Below are 14,991 nucleotides of genomic sequence, written 5' to 3'. Positions count from 1 at the left end.
CTCCGGAACCGTAACCACATAATCGTGTTACGACATAAAACTGACATGACATTTTCAGCAAAAGCGATTAATATCGCACACGACTAGGACTTGGACTCGGAAATTGGACTTGGAAGTTGCAAGTTGCCCGCTTGCGGATTGCAAGTTGCAAGTTGGGAGTTGGGTTTCGTATTGTTGTCGGTGCCACTTCAGCGACTCTTGTTTGCTCCTGGGGCCACTTGGAAAAAAAGTCTTTTAAAATGACTTAATGGGGCACAGCTCATAAATTCACGAATTTGCATAAACCGATGCTGAGACTGCGACTATTTGGGCAACATTTGAGGGACAGTTGGGAGGGAAGCGCCTTTAGGGCGAAGTGAGTCAGCAGAGCGGGAGCGAAGTTCGATACTCGAGACCCAAACGACTCGAGACTCGCATTGTCTGACTCTGTGTGACTGGCAGCCTAATAAACACAATTAACTTCATCATTTTGAACTCAAATTATTTCATTTCAATGCGATAAAATCGCAAATCACGAAGCGAAAGCTGAGCAGACAATAGAGCCAGAGGACCACGACCACGACGACCGTCCTGGTCGGTGAAAATTAAGTCAAGCTAAGGCTGCAAAATGTTTACCAATCGGAGCGATCGGGACATGCCGGTTACACAGAAATGAATAGCTAAAACTCTATTTCCGTGACTTTCAAAGTTTATTTAAATTGAAATAATTAAAATCTATGAACTTATTTCAATTTTAAATGATTTTAAGGTAAACTAAAAATATTAAAAGTAAACTTTATGAACACGATTTGCTTTATATTGACCTATTAGCTTATTAGTCCCTTAGATATTTCTTACATATTGAAATAGTTTTTTAGCATTACAATTAAACATTTTTATATTATGTATAATATTTTAAAATATTGATTTAGAGGCTCAAACAATTATTTTAAAATTTTTTAAACTTTGTTTTGAGTGTCGAACCCGGCTAAATTGTCTGTCCAGAGTTGAAGCAGCCGCCCGCGCCACTTTCAATTGGAGTTTGCAGGCTGCAGCTGCAACTTCGGGAATGGGAATGGGATGGGGAATGGGATTTGGGAACTGGGAACTGGAGTCCGGAGAATGGGGATTGGGGGTTCGGGATCGACGGCCTCGAAGGAGCAGAAGGAGAATAATGTTGCATGTCGCGCCAATTGTGTACACGATTTGACTTGGCAGCCTGACAGTGCCTGCTGCCCACTCTTTTGGCCTGTTGTTGCTGATTTTGCTGCTGCTGCTGCAGTTGCTGTTTCTGTTGCGGAGTTGCTGTTGCTGTGTCAGCTAATCAGACGGCAAGTATCTCATCTTCGAGGACTACTAGCAACTGCCAAAACACAGGCAACACAGACAACAACACAACATCCAAGAGCAACATGCACACGAAACAAAACTACCAAGTCATGTTTGCTGCCTGCAAATAAATCTCTCGGCTGCTGGTCGGTTCAATTGGGCACCCAAAACCAACAGAAAAACATGAAAAAACCAAGGAAAAAACTAAAAAAAGAAGGTGGACACAACACAATCAGAGCCCCAAAAGCCAAAAAAAGAGTTTCCTGGAAAGAGTTTCCTGCATTGGTAATATCTATGTTGCCAGTTGCCAGTTGGCCGCTTTCAACTGATTTAGATCGCTAAATGCTGGCAGTTGACTTTATGAGGGTCAATCAGGCTAAGCCAAAATGCAATGGCATCCGATGCGCAGGAATGCCAGCGTTTTTTACCCAACTGGAGCAATGATAAAGTGAAAGAATTGGTGGAAGGCACTCCGATTACTGGTAATAGATCTTCTTTTGTGTATTTATGTGGGATACAGATTGCAGCACTTGAAGATCTTTGACCTACCTGCACAAAGATTTCCAATGGCGATAGCTTTATTTGGCAGGACAAAAAAAGTCTTTTGCAGCTTGAAACTTTGTTTGGTCTTGGGAACTTTCCTTATTGGGTAAATATTTTACTTAACACTATAAATTATGGGTTGTACGCAAAACATTATTGTTTTAAGATATTGTCCTCATGTAATTAAATATCGTTGTATTTCGATTATAAGAGCTTGTTAAAATTAAAAAACTTTAAGCGAAAAATTAAAAAAAAGCTTAATATTGTTTTAGTTCAAAAAAATCTTTGCACAATCCTTTAAATAAATAATATGAAACCATAATAGGCCATTTACGTAATTGAATTTTCAATTAACCATGTTATGTGTTGAGTCTTAATTTGCCACGCAAAGTTTCCTCAACTTGCATGTGAGCATATCCCAGTTCATTCATTGAATTGATCTCAGGTGTTGACTGGTATTCATATTCGTAGATGCATCTATTCCGCAAAGTACTCCTTTTCCCCGACCCCTCTTAGTCCGCTCAGTCAATCGACTGTCCATGTCCTCCTGTGCCGGCCACTGATTACACTAAACGACTGCCGAGATAGCCGCCTGCCTAGCTCTTTTGGGTCTTTTGGCATTCCTGGACGCCAAGCGCTTTCAAATGTCCATAAAAAAGCGGCAGAGTATGGAGCAGGGGCGGTGGGAAGTGGGTAGGGGGTAGGGAGAAGGGGGGCTAAGGTGGGGCAACCGCTGCGCAGGCGCGCGTGTTTGGAAAGAGTTCAAGTCACAGCTGGAGACTGCACTGCTTTTGGCGCATAACTGGACAAGCGCTGCAGTTGGAGTCCGAGTCTGAGATTGAGCCTAGACTGGCTGGCAATGCACGGCTAGAAAATGTTACTTTAATAGGATATTGATTGGGGAATTTATTCCCATAAATTTGTAAAGAAAATTCTTCGATAGTGTTTTTGAGCTAAAAGAGATAATATAAATCTCTATCCCACAAATGAAATTTGAGCATTTTAAGAATGTAATAAATACAAGAGATTTTTATTAAGATCATTTAATTGAATAAGGTGTAGTACAACTTTCTATTAATTTGATGCTACAGAAACTGTTAAGGATTTTAACATGATTTTGAATTCCTTCCCTAGGAAGTAATTCATTTTAGGAGATGATGGAATTAAAAATCGAGTGGATTATAATTTTTTCTCCGTGTACAAACTTGAAGTGGGAAAAGCGGAAAAAGAGGAGGGATTTGGGTATCGGAAAGCAACCCGTGCTGAGGTTTCTGCTGTCGCCGCCGTGTTGAATAACAGGCAGCTGAGCTTTGTTAGACAAGGCGGGAGTTGGCCTGGCCATAAAAAATTGGAAAATGTTGCGTTAATGCGACGTTTGTTCGAACACAATTTTCAAACAGATCGACGCCGGCAATTGTTTGGACAGCCTGTGTCCGAGGTTTTGGGCTTAAATCGAATCGATTCGGATCTCGAATCTGTAGGCAGACCATTTTACTTCAACTAATGTTTTTTTATCTGATAAGTACAAAAATAGTCTGAATTGATGATTTAACAAGTTGAACACAAAACCATAGCAACAATTCCAATTGGGTTAGTTACTTTAATTTTGTTTTCTTGTTTTGAAATATTTATTATAAAATTTTTAATGTATTATGGAGCAACAAATTCTAGAAATTAAAGACCGTTACATTGATAATTCGAATAATTTTATATCAAAACATTAGTTTTTCTTTAAAACACTTTAATATATATAAACAAAATTCATAAATGTGAGATGAGGGGAATTTCAGGGGTTTTTACTCTACTAAGTGTAGACATTTTAAGGGGCGTTTGCATCCCTGCAACTAAGTTGATAGCCAAAGTGTACTTTTTTCTACGACTCCCCAAGAATTTATCCATCGCATCGGCGCTCTCTCACTTTTCTCAGTGGTTCTCTGTGAGTTTATCCACTGCGCAGCAATGGCGTCGGCTCCACCGGGAGCCACCCACAGAAACGGGAGGTGGGAAAAGTGGGGAAAAGTGGAAAAGGTGGGGGAGTTGGGTTCTTGGCAACAGGATGCGTCTGGCATCGATTTTCCCAACGCTATAGGGTTTCAGTGCGACCGAAAGGTTTCCGGTCGCAACGTCAGCTGAATCCTTTCGATGATAAACACAAATCCAAACACGTGCATCGCATAACGGCAGATACCAGGGGTTAATCTCCGCCGGAACACGTGTCTTATGATCAATCGAGATTCTAGAAACGGAACAGCTAGTTGAGCACGAAGCACAGTGGACAAATGATTAGGAAATTACATTTTTAAAAATGTATTTCGTTAAGGAATCTGAAAAAATGTAGATATATATTGTTAAAAAATGTAATGTAAATATTATATTAAATGTTGCTATGTTCTGAAATAAATTTTTATATTTAATTATTAATCACATTCAAGAAATCGATATAACTAATTTTAAAAACCTATTTAGCTTCTACTGTTTGAAAAATATTGTTTATCCAAAACCTTTAAGAAAATATTCCACTGTAGCTTGTCGGAAGTCGGAAGTGCAGTAACGGGGGTGGTAATTCCGAGATTCCCAAGTCTCTTGCGATGATGTCAGCAAATGCGGGCACAAAAAAGGACAATCGATTGTTGTGACATCGCTTGTGTTCTGAGTGCACTCCCATTCGCATATTCATTCCCTTCTCTTTTTCTCTGGCCAATTTTATCCAATTTCATGAGCGTTCAATTAACGCTGCCCAGTCGAAGAGAACCACCATTATCCCATTCCAATTGCGATTCCGATTCCAGTCCCAGCCTTTTTTTTTTTACTTCGATCCCACGGCGACGGCGTCTGGCGGCTTGCACGTGCAGCGCAGGACATTTATTGGATTCTCGGCGTGCCTTTATTTGTTTCTATATTTGCCCAAGATTCCAATTAAACGCCAGGGCCTTTGGTTCGACATGGATCGTCGTCTGGGTTCTGTGATCCCATGCCGAGCGTTTATTTTCCTTGGCTTCTAAAGAAAACAGGGTGTTTAGATTCAGTTAAACGACTTTAGATGGATTATATATTGTAAGAATTTCTTTTAATATAATAATAAGAGAGCAAAACTGTAAAATTGAATATGTGTATGTAATTTGTACAAAGATAAACATATATCTAATAAATAAACGAAATTGATAATTCTAAAATAATGATAATGATATGAAGAGAACAGTTTGAGGTATGTCAGTTAATCAAAAGTCTCTTTGCCAAAAAATGGCCAAATTACTATTACAGTTTCTTTAGAAAAATACGTTTTTCGATAAAAGTATAAGATGTAGGAAGCCTTTTTAAGGTTTCTTGCCATTCCCTTCTCTAAACAAATTCAAAATTCGACCTCCCTACCCTCTTACCATTGTTGGTAACACAATTGGCACCCTGTATTCAATTAAAGCTCTTCCTGGCCTTCACGTTAAACGCCAATGGCGCAAACAGCAATTGAATGACGCTGTCTTAACTCTAGCCAGCCCATCCCCCTTTTCGGAAAATCTCCTCCCCCCTGCGTAAAACCGCCTCCTGCCATGCCATTAACCCAATAGGACGAAGGCACACGCTGAGGATTAGACGTGTAATCAGCATAAAATGTTGCCAAAAGCCGCGCCCGACGCACTGCGTTGCAAAAAGTGGCAAACATGAAATCCAATATTGCGATACTGCGAGCTGAGCAACCGCATGAAATTGTAATGGCAACAAGAGTGTGAGGAAAGGTACAGTGGCAATTCGATAGTTGTAAATATGTGCAATTTATGTTTCTACAATGTTTAAAACAAAGTTGTTTTTTATTAAAAACTAAATTTTTGAACGTGAAGTTTTTGTTAAAAAGAGTTTTTCTTTCTTTGCTTATTTTTATAAATAAGTTGGAAGGTGGCAAAGGAAAATTAATCCTCAATTATTAAGAACCATTCTGAGACTATTTTGGACTAATAAATCTCAAGTAAAAATAAATTTTAATTAGATAGAGGTTTTAATAATATTATTTAAAGATCACTATAAAATGTTTTAGAATGTGCTACATCATTCTTTATCTCCATACAAAGAAGTATTATTTATATGGTTTTGAAGTCTTCACTGTATCGTGGAGGCTACAGGCGACGCTGACGTCGCTCTGGATGTCGATGGAAACGCTGACGCCGCTCGTACGCATGTCCTTATCCAAATACAAATATGATAGGGAGAATTTGAGGCGGAGAGAACACGTGCAAAGCCGCGGGGGATTGCACGACTTTGTCCGAAATGGAGTTCAAATTGGGACTGAGACCGGAGTTTTGAGCTGAGCTGGGTATATGGGTTTGGGTTTGGGTTTGGGTTTGGGAATGGGACGTCGATGTGGGTACGCACCAAAAATCTCCAAGCGCGTTGCCTGTCGCATTTAATAACTGTTTTTAATAAGTGTCCCTCGGGGTCCGCTTCGCTCAGCCTGACCCTCTTTTCAACCCACTCTGCCCCTTTTTCTGTGTTATTTGCATGAAGGTAGGCACTGAGAAAAATCCAGATAAAGTCAAGATGAAAAGGAATATGGAAATGAAAGTGGAAATGAATATGGAAAGAAATATGGAAAGGAATATGTAAATGAATACGGCAATGAATGTGGAAATGAATGAGGAAATAAAAATTGTTATGGAAAATAATATGGAAACCAGTATTTGAAAATGTATAAGGAAAGTAGGAAAAAATACAAATATTAAAATGTAGCATTTTTTTTGCAGGAAAGGAAATCAATATGGAAATGTAATTGAAATTGTATAAGGAAAGTAATGAAAATAAAACAATTCAAATTTAAAATTGGCTATTTATATATTATTTCTCTTTTAGGGTATCCTATTTGTGATTAGGTCATATTTTCGCTCTGTATAATCGTATTCCCAGTTGAATGGCAAACGTTGTACTCTAATTGCACGCCCCGGCGCTGCGTTGCTGTTGTTGCTGTTGGACGGAGTTTTTGAGTCACGCGGCGACTTCAGGTGCATTGGAAAGAGGAAGAGCTAAAGGGGGATCTCACAGAGGGGCGAGGGGGAGGGGGAGGAGGAGGGGTTACACCCCAGACTCGTGCAGCATGCAACATGTTGGCCGCAATTTATTAGTGCTGCCATTATCGTTTTTCTTCAGATTTACCTCCAAGTGCCTGGCTGCGTGTCGTCCAGTGTTCAGAGACCCCTTGGTCCCCGAAAGTATTTATTACTATAATTTTCCATATGTTTTCCTTGTGCGTTCTGCTCGTTGCACTGCATTTTTTTCTCGCTTTTTTTTTTGGTTTTGGGCAAATTGCGTCTGGAAATTGCGGTAATAATTTGCAGCTTACTAAATATGAAGATCAGCTTTTGGAGCACGATCTGTGTGCCTCCTCCGAAACCAGAAAAAAACAGAAAACGGGGAAACAAATTTATTAACTTGTGCAAAATTAGTCGCTTACAGTCGTTTAGACATTGCAATTTGATTTTTATGGCTATTCGCTTGTACACTCCATGTGTATCTATGAGATACATTCAAGTGTTAACTCGCGGATCCTGTGCCAGCTGCATCGTCTTTATGGGTTTTTATTAAGTTTTATGACCCTGAAATTGTTCCACTAATCAGACGACAATTTATGGGGCATTTGTGTTTGGCCAAACTAAAATTTGTGGTCTCGTGTTCATAAAAATCAGAGAGACACAAAGCCAATACATTCGCCTAATGAAAATTAGTCGAAATATGCAAAGCATGCGGCAGCGTCTACCTCTGATTAGTGGCAATCATAAAAAGAACCCGACTCCAATCGCTTTTAATGGCTTCCCGCCACTTGGGGACTTGGGTGGCCACCAATGACCGGAGTTTGAAGTCCGGAGACCCTAGCCCATAGAAACCATCTATAAATTGCCCGGACAACTGCCATCGATGTCGCCTCAAATCGTTATGTGTATTTATAGGATAGGAAAGGTTAAATTGATGTGAATTTCAGGTTCTATTCGATTTTATCCGCGGCCAGAACTAGATGCTCTCCAGAGATCTTTGACAGTTTTATTTCAAGTGCGTGATCTGGTTGATTTAGTGGCCATTACATGGAACATGGCTTAATTTATTTGTAGGAGGACTAGACTTTTGGTTGAGGATGTTGAGAAGTGAATAGAGTTCTTAGCTTACTATAAAACAGGAGTATAAAAGAAACTCTTTTTTTTAAAGACTATTTTGTATTGGGCTGTACAAATTATTAGCAGTTGTTAACTGTTCCTTTCTTCCTTATATTAAAGAAATTTAGCTCTTCTAACCAGTAAACTATCACCATTCCTTATCCTATTTTTTATTATATCCGCAATTGATCGATGTTCCAGTCGCTTGCAACACGACTTCTTTCTATTTCCCGGAGAGCAGCTGCTACAGCTCAACCGAACTGCAACTAAAATCTAAACCGCATTTAGTTATACATAAATTTTCAAATGCCAGCCATAAATCTGTCTAGGCAGGCCCCCTTAGCGCCCCGCAGCCCACGATTTTGCCCACTCCTTGCACAGACATTTGAAGAGTCGCCAGTCGTCGGCAGTTGGCATCTTCCACTGGCCATCTTCCATCTTGCTGACAAATAATTTACCATAAAATCAACGACAACTGCCAGTAATTAGCCCCGGCAGAGCTCCCTCCGTTCCCCTTCTTCCCTTCCAGAGCACTTGAGTGTAATTAATAAAATATATAAAACCCCAAAGATCTTTCGAGGCGCATTGTTGGGTTCAGCGATGCTGCCTGCCAGGCACTTGCAGAAAATTAATTGTGCTCCACGCAGATTAACACATGCGTGGCAGGCTACCGAAGAGGGCCACTGAGGGGTTAAGGGGATGTGCACTGGGAAAAAATTATTTAAAATAAATATTGTATTTCCCGACTAAGAACAGTTTGTTTTTATAGCGTATATTTTCAAAATGATATAAAAAATATGTCACTTATCAACATTACATGTTCATTCTTATTTAATGTTGACTAACAGTTTGTAAAATATTATTTGTACTCTGGAATTTTGTATTAATTAATTTGATTTACTTACCTAATAAAACAGTTTGTTTAAACTATATATAAACTAATTATATTTTTGTGTAAGCTGTAACGTCTAAGGGTAATTTCAGTTTCTTTTTAAATCTTTTTAATTTAAAATAGAGTTGGACAAAAATTTAAAAATATGGTTTGAATTTTGTAATTTAACTGGCAAGCCATCGAAACCCACAACTTAATGAATTTTTTCTTTCTCTGCATCCAGAAGATACTGCTGCATTTTGGGAATTTTCAGCGCTTTACAAATTTGAAAATTTCTTGCCGCATTTTTACGACTTCCCCCGTTCCGTCCGCTCGATGTCTGCATTTTAATGTCGATCGTGTGTTGTCACTGAAGTTTGCCTTTGGCCCCTTGCCTCTTGGAGCACGTTGCATGCGGCACGCGCGTCGCATAATTAATTAAAAACGCATTTAAACGAAGCTTCACGACAGTCAATCGTTCGTGCACATTTGGCCACAGTCTACGTAGCATGTGGAGCTGTCTTGGCGCAGGTTTTATGCATTTCCTAAGAAGCCTTTCGTCGACCGCCATAAATATAAATAAAGAGAATGGAGAACTATATTATTCTCGTTAGAATCGCTGTCTCCGCCTTTGTCTTGTGACTCTGACTCGACTGCAACATGTGTCTTTTGATGAAAAGCTGACAAGCCTTCGAGTTTGAGACTGTTGTTCTACGGATGCGAGGAGCCACAATTGATGACCTCTTTTGCGGCCCCTTCCATCCATTCACTTGAGATTTGCATGCAGAGACGGCAACCCAGAGGTTGCCAATCTTTTGACCTCTGTTTTTGAGGTTTTAGGTCGTTTTGGAAAGGTTGAAAGTTAGCTCGGAAGATAGAAAAATGCTTGAGAACAAGATGCACAATCTGTGATTAAGTAGAGGTGATGGGAGTTTAAAGTAGTAGGAGGTTTACCAAGGAAAAATTATATTTAGGTGGTTTGTTACCAAAGTACTGTAAGATAAATAGTGTCCTCAGACAACTCGATTTGCTATGCATAAATGGTATACAGGTTTTGTAACAGAAAAACTTTAAAGACCATATAATAATAATAAAATATAAGGTATTTTTTTGGCCGCATCACAGAAACTGATTTAAATTTGGTTTATAAAATTGTTATCATATCTTAAAAGCAAGATAAAAAATTCGAACATTTTTTCTCAAAATGTAAAATTAAAAGTCCTAACTTTTATCTCTCTTTAAGTCTCCACTAATTCAAAATTTTTTATTACAATTCCAACAAGGTCACATATTCAGTCATAGCCCACCGGATGTATTATTTCTCGTAGCACATCCCAACTCACACAACTCAATCAAATCAAATTTAATGAACTTCCTCAGCAGCTGGCCGAATTTTGTAGAATTTCTCAGATTGCTCTAAACTCGGCCTGCCAAAACAATCATAATTGCTACGAAGCAAAACATCCTCTATGTTATTTACTTGCCCCTAAAAAACAAAGAACTCGCACCCTTTGCATACCATTGAGAATTTCAATTGAATCAAGTTGGGATCGTAGCAGACGCATATTTATTTATGAAATTCCGTATTTATATCGCCTTTGCTCTTTTTGGGTGTTCGAGGATTAAATAGCTCACTGAAAGCCACTTAACAGTTGATTTCAGCTGAATTTAATGCAACATTAGCGCTTCTTTATGCCACTTCCACCGCTAGAGACCGCGGAGGTGATAGAATCTGCAGACAACCCATGGCAATCGATGCGATGGACGCCCATGTGGCAAGCGCCGTTGATGGGAAACAGCTGACCAGCGAGTACCGAAAATATTTTATTTATGTGCCAGATAAATAAAACGAAATACGCCGAAAAACGAGTGCGTGTGCGGCAGCAAGGGAAAATATATATAATGCTTCGTGGCACCTCTGATTGGCAGCCCACATGGACGTGAAATGGTCGGAGAAGGAAAGTCGGAGCTGTCTGGGGATAAAGTGCAGACGCATTAAAAAGGTGTGTAAGTTGAAGAGTTGCGAGGGCGGAAGATTTTTAGATGTGATTCGATTCAATTTTAGGATGATCTCGGGTGGTCTTTCGGAACTTTACGGCTGTACTATAATTACAAACCAAATTATAATTTTGTTCTTAGGAACATATTATATTCATTACATTTTATATTTATTATGTATATTTTAACATCGAACTCTAAAATGACAATTAAGTACACTTTCCTACCAATGTGTCACTTTTAAGGAAATACCAAATAAATACAATTTTCTTAATTTTGGCTTAAATAAAAATACCTAATGTTAGATTATTTTTAAGTGCTACTCTAATATGATTAAGAATATACGAAAATTAAATGAATAGAACAGTTTACCGAAATCAATTCAACGAATTTAAAGGGTTTAATATAAATTGCAAGTAATAATACAGCAACATTATCAAGCATTGAAGCATGTTAAAATGATCTCCCCATAATTAAATCATGTAATAATACATTTGCGTAACTCATGTCAAACTTTCTTGGAACCTGATTAAACCAGCAAAATAACCCCATGAAGTTGGTAATAGAATCCTTCAGCCAACAGCAGTTCACTTAGCCCCTCGATCAATTTATAACAGATCGTTGGTCGGGCCAAGAAATCGCTTCATTTAAGCCCACTTTAGACGGTATCCCCATCCTCGTTCGCCACACTCCTCAGTACAACACCTCGGAAAGATCGGAAAGATCGAGGGGGAACACCGCCATAACGATCATTGTCATGGATGGTCAGCACAGCGGGGTGGCCATAGCTGTTAACTACTGTACTGAATGGGCGCATTTGCACAATTTGCACTCACTTTTTAGGCCGTAATAAATTCGCATAAATTTTTAACCGAGTGGCGCGCCAATAACCGAGCGATTTGTGAGCCTAATGAAGGCGATTTGTTGCGGCACCAACTGCCACTAAATTAGACTTGAGAATTGATGGGCCACAGACCCTCAAGGTGTGTGCTATCCAATACACCCAACACACACATCCTCTGACGGGGAATTTTAACGAGCCGCCACTGATATTCCCCGCATACGCTTTATTTGAGAAATCTATGTGGAAATATTTTATTTTATATAGTTCGATCAACTGGTCTGCTGCGTCAGATCGTCTGATCGTTTTAAGTGGCCCACTTCTGGACAGCATCAGAGACGGGCTGTCCATGGAGGGCCTGTTATCACCCCATTCGCTGAGAAATGTTTGTTTCTTTTCCATTTCGGCTTACGCACTTTTCACACAAACATCATTTCCGAGCTGGTGCACTTGGAAAATTATGTTGGCTAAGGCAGGTGAGGTACAAAACATTAAACCTATAATTTGGAAATAGTTTTCCAAATGTATAGCCTCTACATTTTGTTTTAAGACAAGAATAAGAAGGTTTAACTTTTTATATAGCAATGCTTTGGTGCTAAGTCATTTGAAAAAAATATTCTTATATTTTCAAAGTATATAAGACAAACTTTAAAGTTCAGTTTTGTGAAAAACTGTTTTGAATATTTTTTATTAGGAATTTCAAAAGGAAAACTGGTTAAAAAATACAATTTTTTTTTGGCAATCACACAAAAGTTCTCTTTTTGCATTTTAAAGTAATAATTTATTATTTGTTCTAGAGTTTCTTATAGTAACAGTTTCTGGGGATGAGATTTTTAATATTCTTTAGAATGCAATTATTTTAAGTCTTTAATGACAACATTTTTCAAGCAAGAATTTTTTGATTTAAGCCCTTTGGCTTGTTGGAAAATGTCTACAGCTGGTCGAAATGGGAAATGAAAACACCTGCAAATTGCAAAACATTGAGTGGGATTCGTCAGGGAGGTGGGAATTTGGGCCGAGACCGAGACACATCCTCCCACATGACCGCGAGGCAATAAGTCAGGGCCGGGGCAGCAAGAAAAAAAAGCCAACCCTCGCAGCTGGCAGGAAGCCAAATCCTCGAGAGGGGGAGGTTGTGGCAGGCGGCTGGAGTCCCCCCCCACGCGACACCTCCCACATAAAAGCCAGCTGGCTGGTAAGAGCTGGCTCATGAATACATTTGAACTCGTTAACTCCGACACACCCCAACATTTGCTTCTGGGGGTTGTTCCGAGTCCTTGGCCAGGAACTCACTCATCCATCTCGACGTCGTCGTCGCCCCTCTGTCCTTTTCCCTCCGCCCATGTCCTGGCTTTGCACGTGCACAATTTCGAGTTCATCAAAAGGAATTTGCTTTTTGGGGAGCGTCCTCGTCTGACATTTATTAGAATTCTTTCGTTTCCGCTCTTTTGGGGGCCTGAGGGGAAACCTAACAGGCTGGTGGGGGCGTAGAAAATTCGGCGTCGAAAGCTTTTAGCCAGGAATAAAGTTTTCCTGAATCGAACACTGAAGAAAAACTTTGGGAGGAATGAATTGGCAAAAAGTGATAATAATGATTATGATATTTGTTAAACAAATACAACGTTGGAAACTTCGTAGATGGAAATAATAATTTAATTTTAATCAAATTTTTTTAAAGCATTAAAATAAAAGTTTTTAAAATTTATTGTGGTAAAGCACTTTAATAGATTTAAAATGTTGATTAAATATTTACATTTTGTATTGTTTGTTCGAGAACATTAGATTGCTTATAACTTTTAAGGCTTAGATTGTACTTTCGAATAGTTGGTTATCTAAAAGTTGTAATTTCGATATAAAAATGAAAGTTTGAGCATTAGTGATAGTTTAATTATCATTATCCTTAAATTAACTTAGAGAATTAAATTTTTTTTTTTTTACTGTCTTAAGTCACTTTGTTTCGGTTTGTTGATTCCATTGTTGGTTGACTGCCATTAAAGTTTGGTTTGTTCTGGCTTCAGCTGGTTGGGTGGCAATGGCTGACGGATATAAATCCGTATCTGTGGCAGATTTGGATGCCTTAAAGCTATTTGCAGGGCATTGAAATCGGAGCCGGAACACGCCACGCATTTTGTCTTTTGCAGCTGCAAAATTTGCAGAATGAGATTAATGGAATTTATATGTGTCTCTTCTAAAGGAATTTACCGCGAAAATTCGTTTGATGTTGTCCAAAAGAAAATCAATGAAAAGGGAAAACACATAAAGACTTAAGTGTCAGATCTTAGATCTTTTAAAACTATAAAGTTATTTACAAAGGTTAAAAGGGGATTAAGTCAACAAAACATAAAAAAGTTTTGAATAATATTTAATCAAATTTTAATTCTTGTTTTACTTTTAAACTTTACTTCTAAATTTTTAAATACCAAATAGACAGCTTGCTAACTTTTACCTTTTCTGTACATGTCAATAAATATTTATTGTTTTATCAAAGTAAAACTTCCACAAAAAAGTATCATAATGAAAAAAATTTCCAAAATGCAAAGCTAGCATTTGTTCCATGTTTATCCTTTTAATTTCAAAGTAGATATAAGCTCATGAAACTACCCCTCTTGTGTTTGTCTACTAATTTCATGTTCCTATTCCCTCGACTAATTTCACTCCCAAAACAAATCAAGCAAACCAAACAGACTTGGGCATATTTGTCGGCCAATTTCATTTTAGTAGAAGGACAAATTAAAATTACTTATTAACATTACGCACTGGAGCAAACAAACTTGGACAAACATACGAGGCAATACAACTGCTTGTGTACCAAGCCCTTCGTCAAAAAATTCGACATTTGTTCGAACACAAAGATAAACAATCCGAAAGAAGAGGATTAGGACCACCGATTGCGACTGCTGAGCACTTGTTATTCCAATTTAATTAAGTTAATTGCTCGGATTTCTTGTCATTTGGCGATGAAGTTCTGTTCTCGAGGGTTGATTGGGGGATTTTCGAACCCAAAAACATCGAAATCGATGGCACCTTTCACGCATTTGTTTTTCGAGGCGCAACCCCCGAACAATGGGATCGCAATGTGCACAGACTTGTGTGCGAATTATATTGGCAAATGTTCTGAAAAAACGCTAGGCTGAGGAGTACTTTTTCGCACATTTGTTTTGTAATTTCCGCATTTCAGCGACTCTCCTTCTGATTTTGCCAGGCATTTGTCTCTGTAAATATTTGCCATTTCAATGGGAAATCTGTTCGGATTGCGGTGCTGTTCTGTGATTCTCTCCGCAAAAAGAATGGCTGATTCGCCG

The 14,991-nt window shown here is 38.7% G+C and overlaps 1 pseudogene; it reads right to left on the bottom strand.

Annotated features, from left to right (window-relative positions):
* Positions 1 to 12,585: 12,585 nt before the first annotated feature.
* Positions 12,586 to 13,109, bottom strand: LOC108145817 (annotated as a pseudogene).
* Positions 13,110 to 14,991: the final 1,882 nt, after the last annotated feature.

The sequence above is a fragment of the Drosophila elegans genome, unplaced genomic scaffold (assembly GCF_018152505.1).
Source record: "Drosophila elegans isolate 14027-0461.03 unplaced genomic scaffold, ASM1815250v1 contig_208, whole genome shotgun sequence".
In the NCBI taxonomy this organism is placed as follows: domain Eukaryota; kingdom Metazoa; phylum Arthropoda; class Insecta; order Diptera; family Drosophilidae; genus Drosophila; species Drosophila elegans.
Note: the sequence above shows the minus strand (reverse complement) of the source record. Positions and strands in the feature narration are given on the sequence as shown.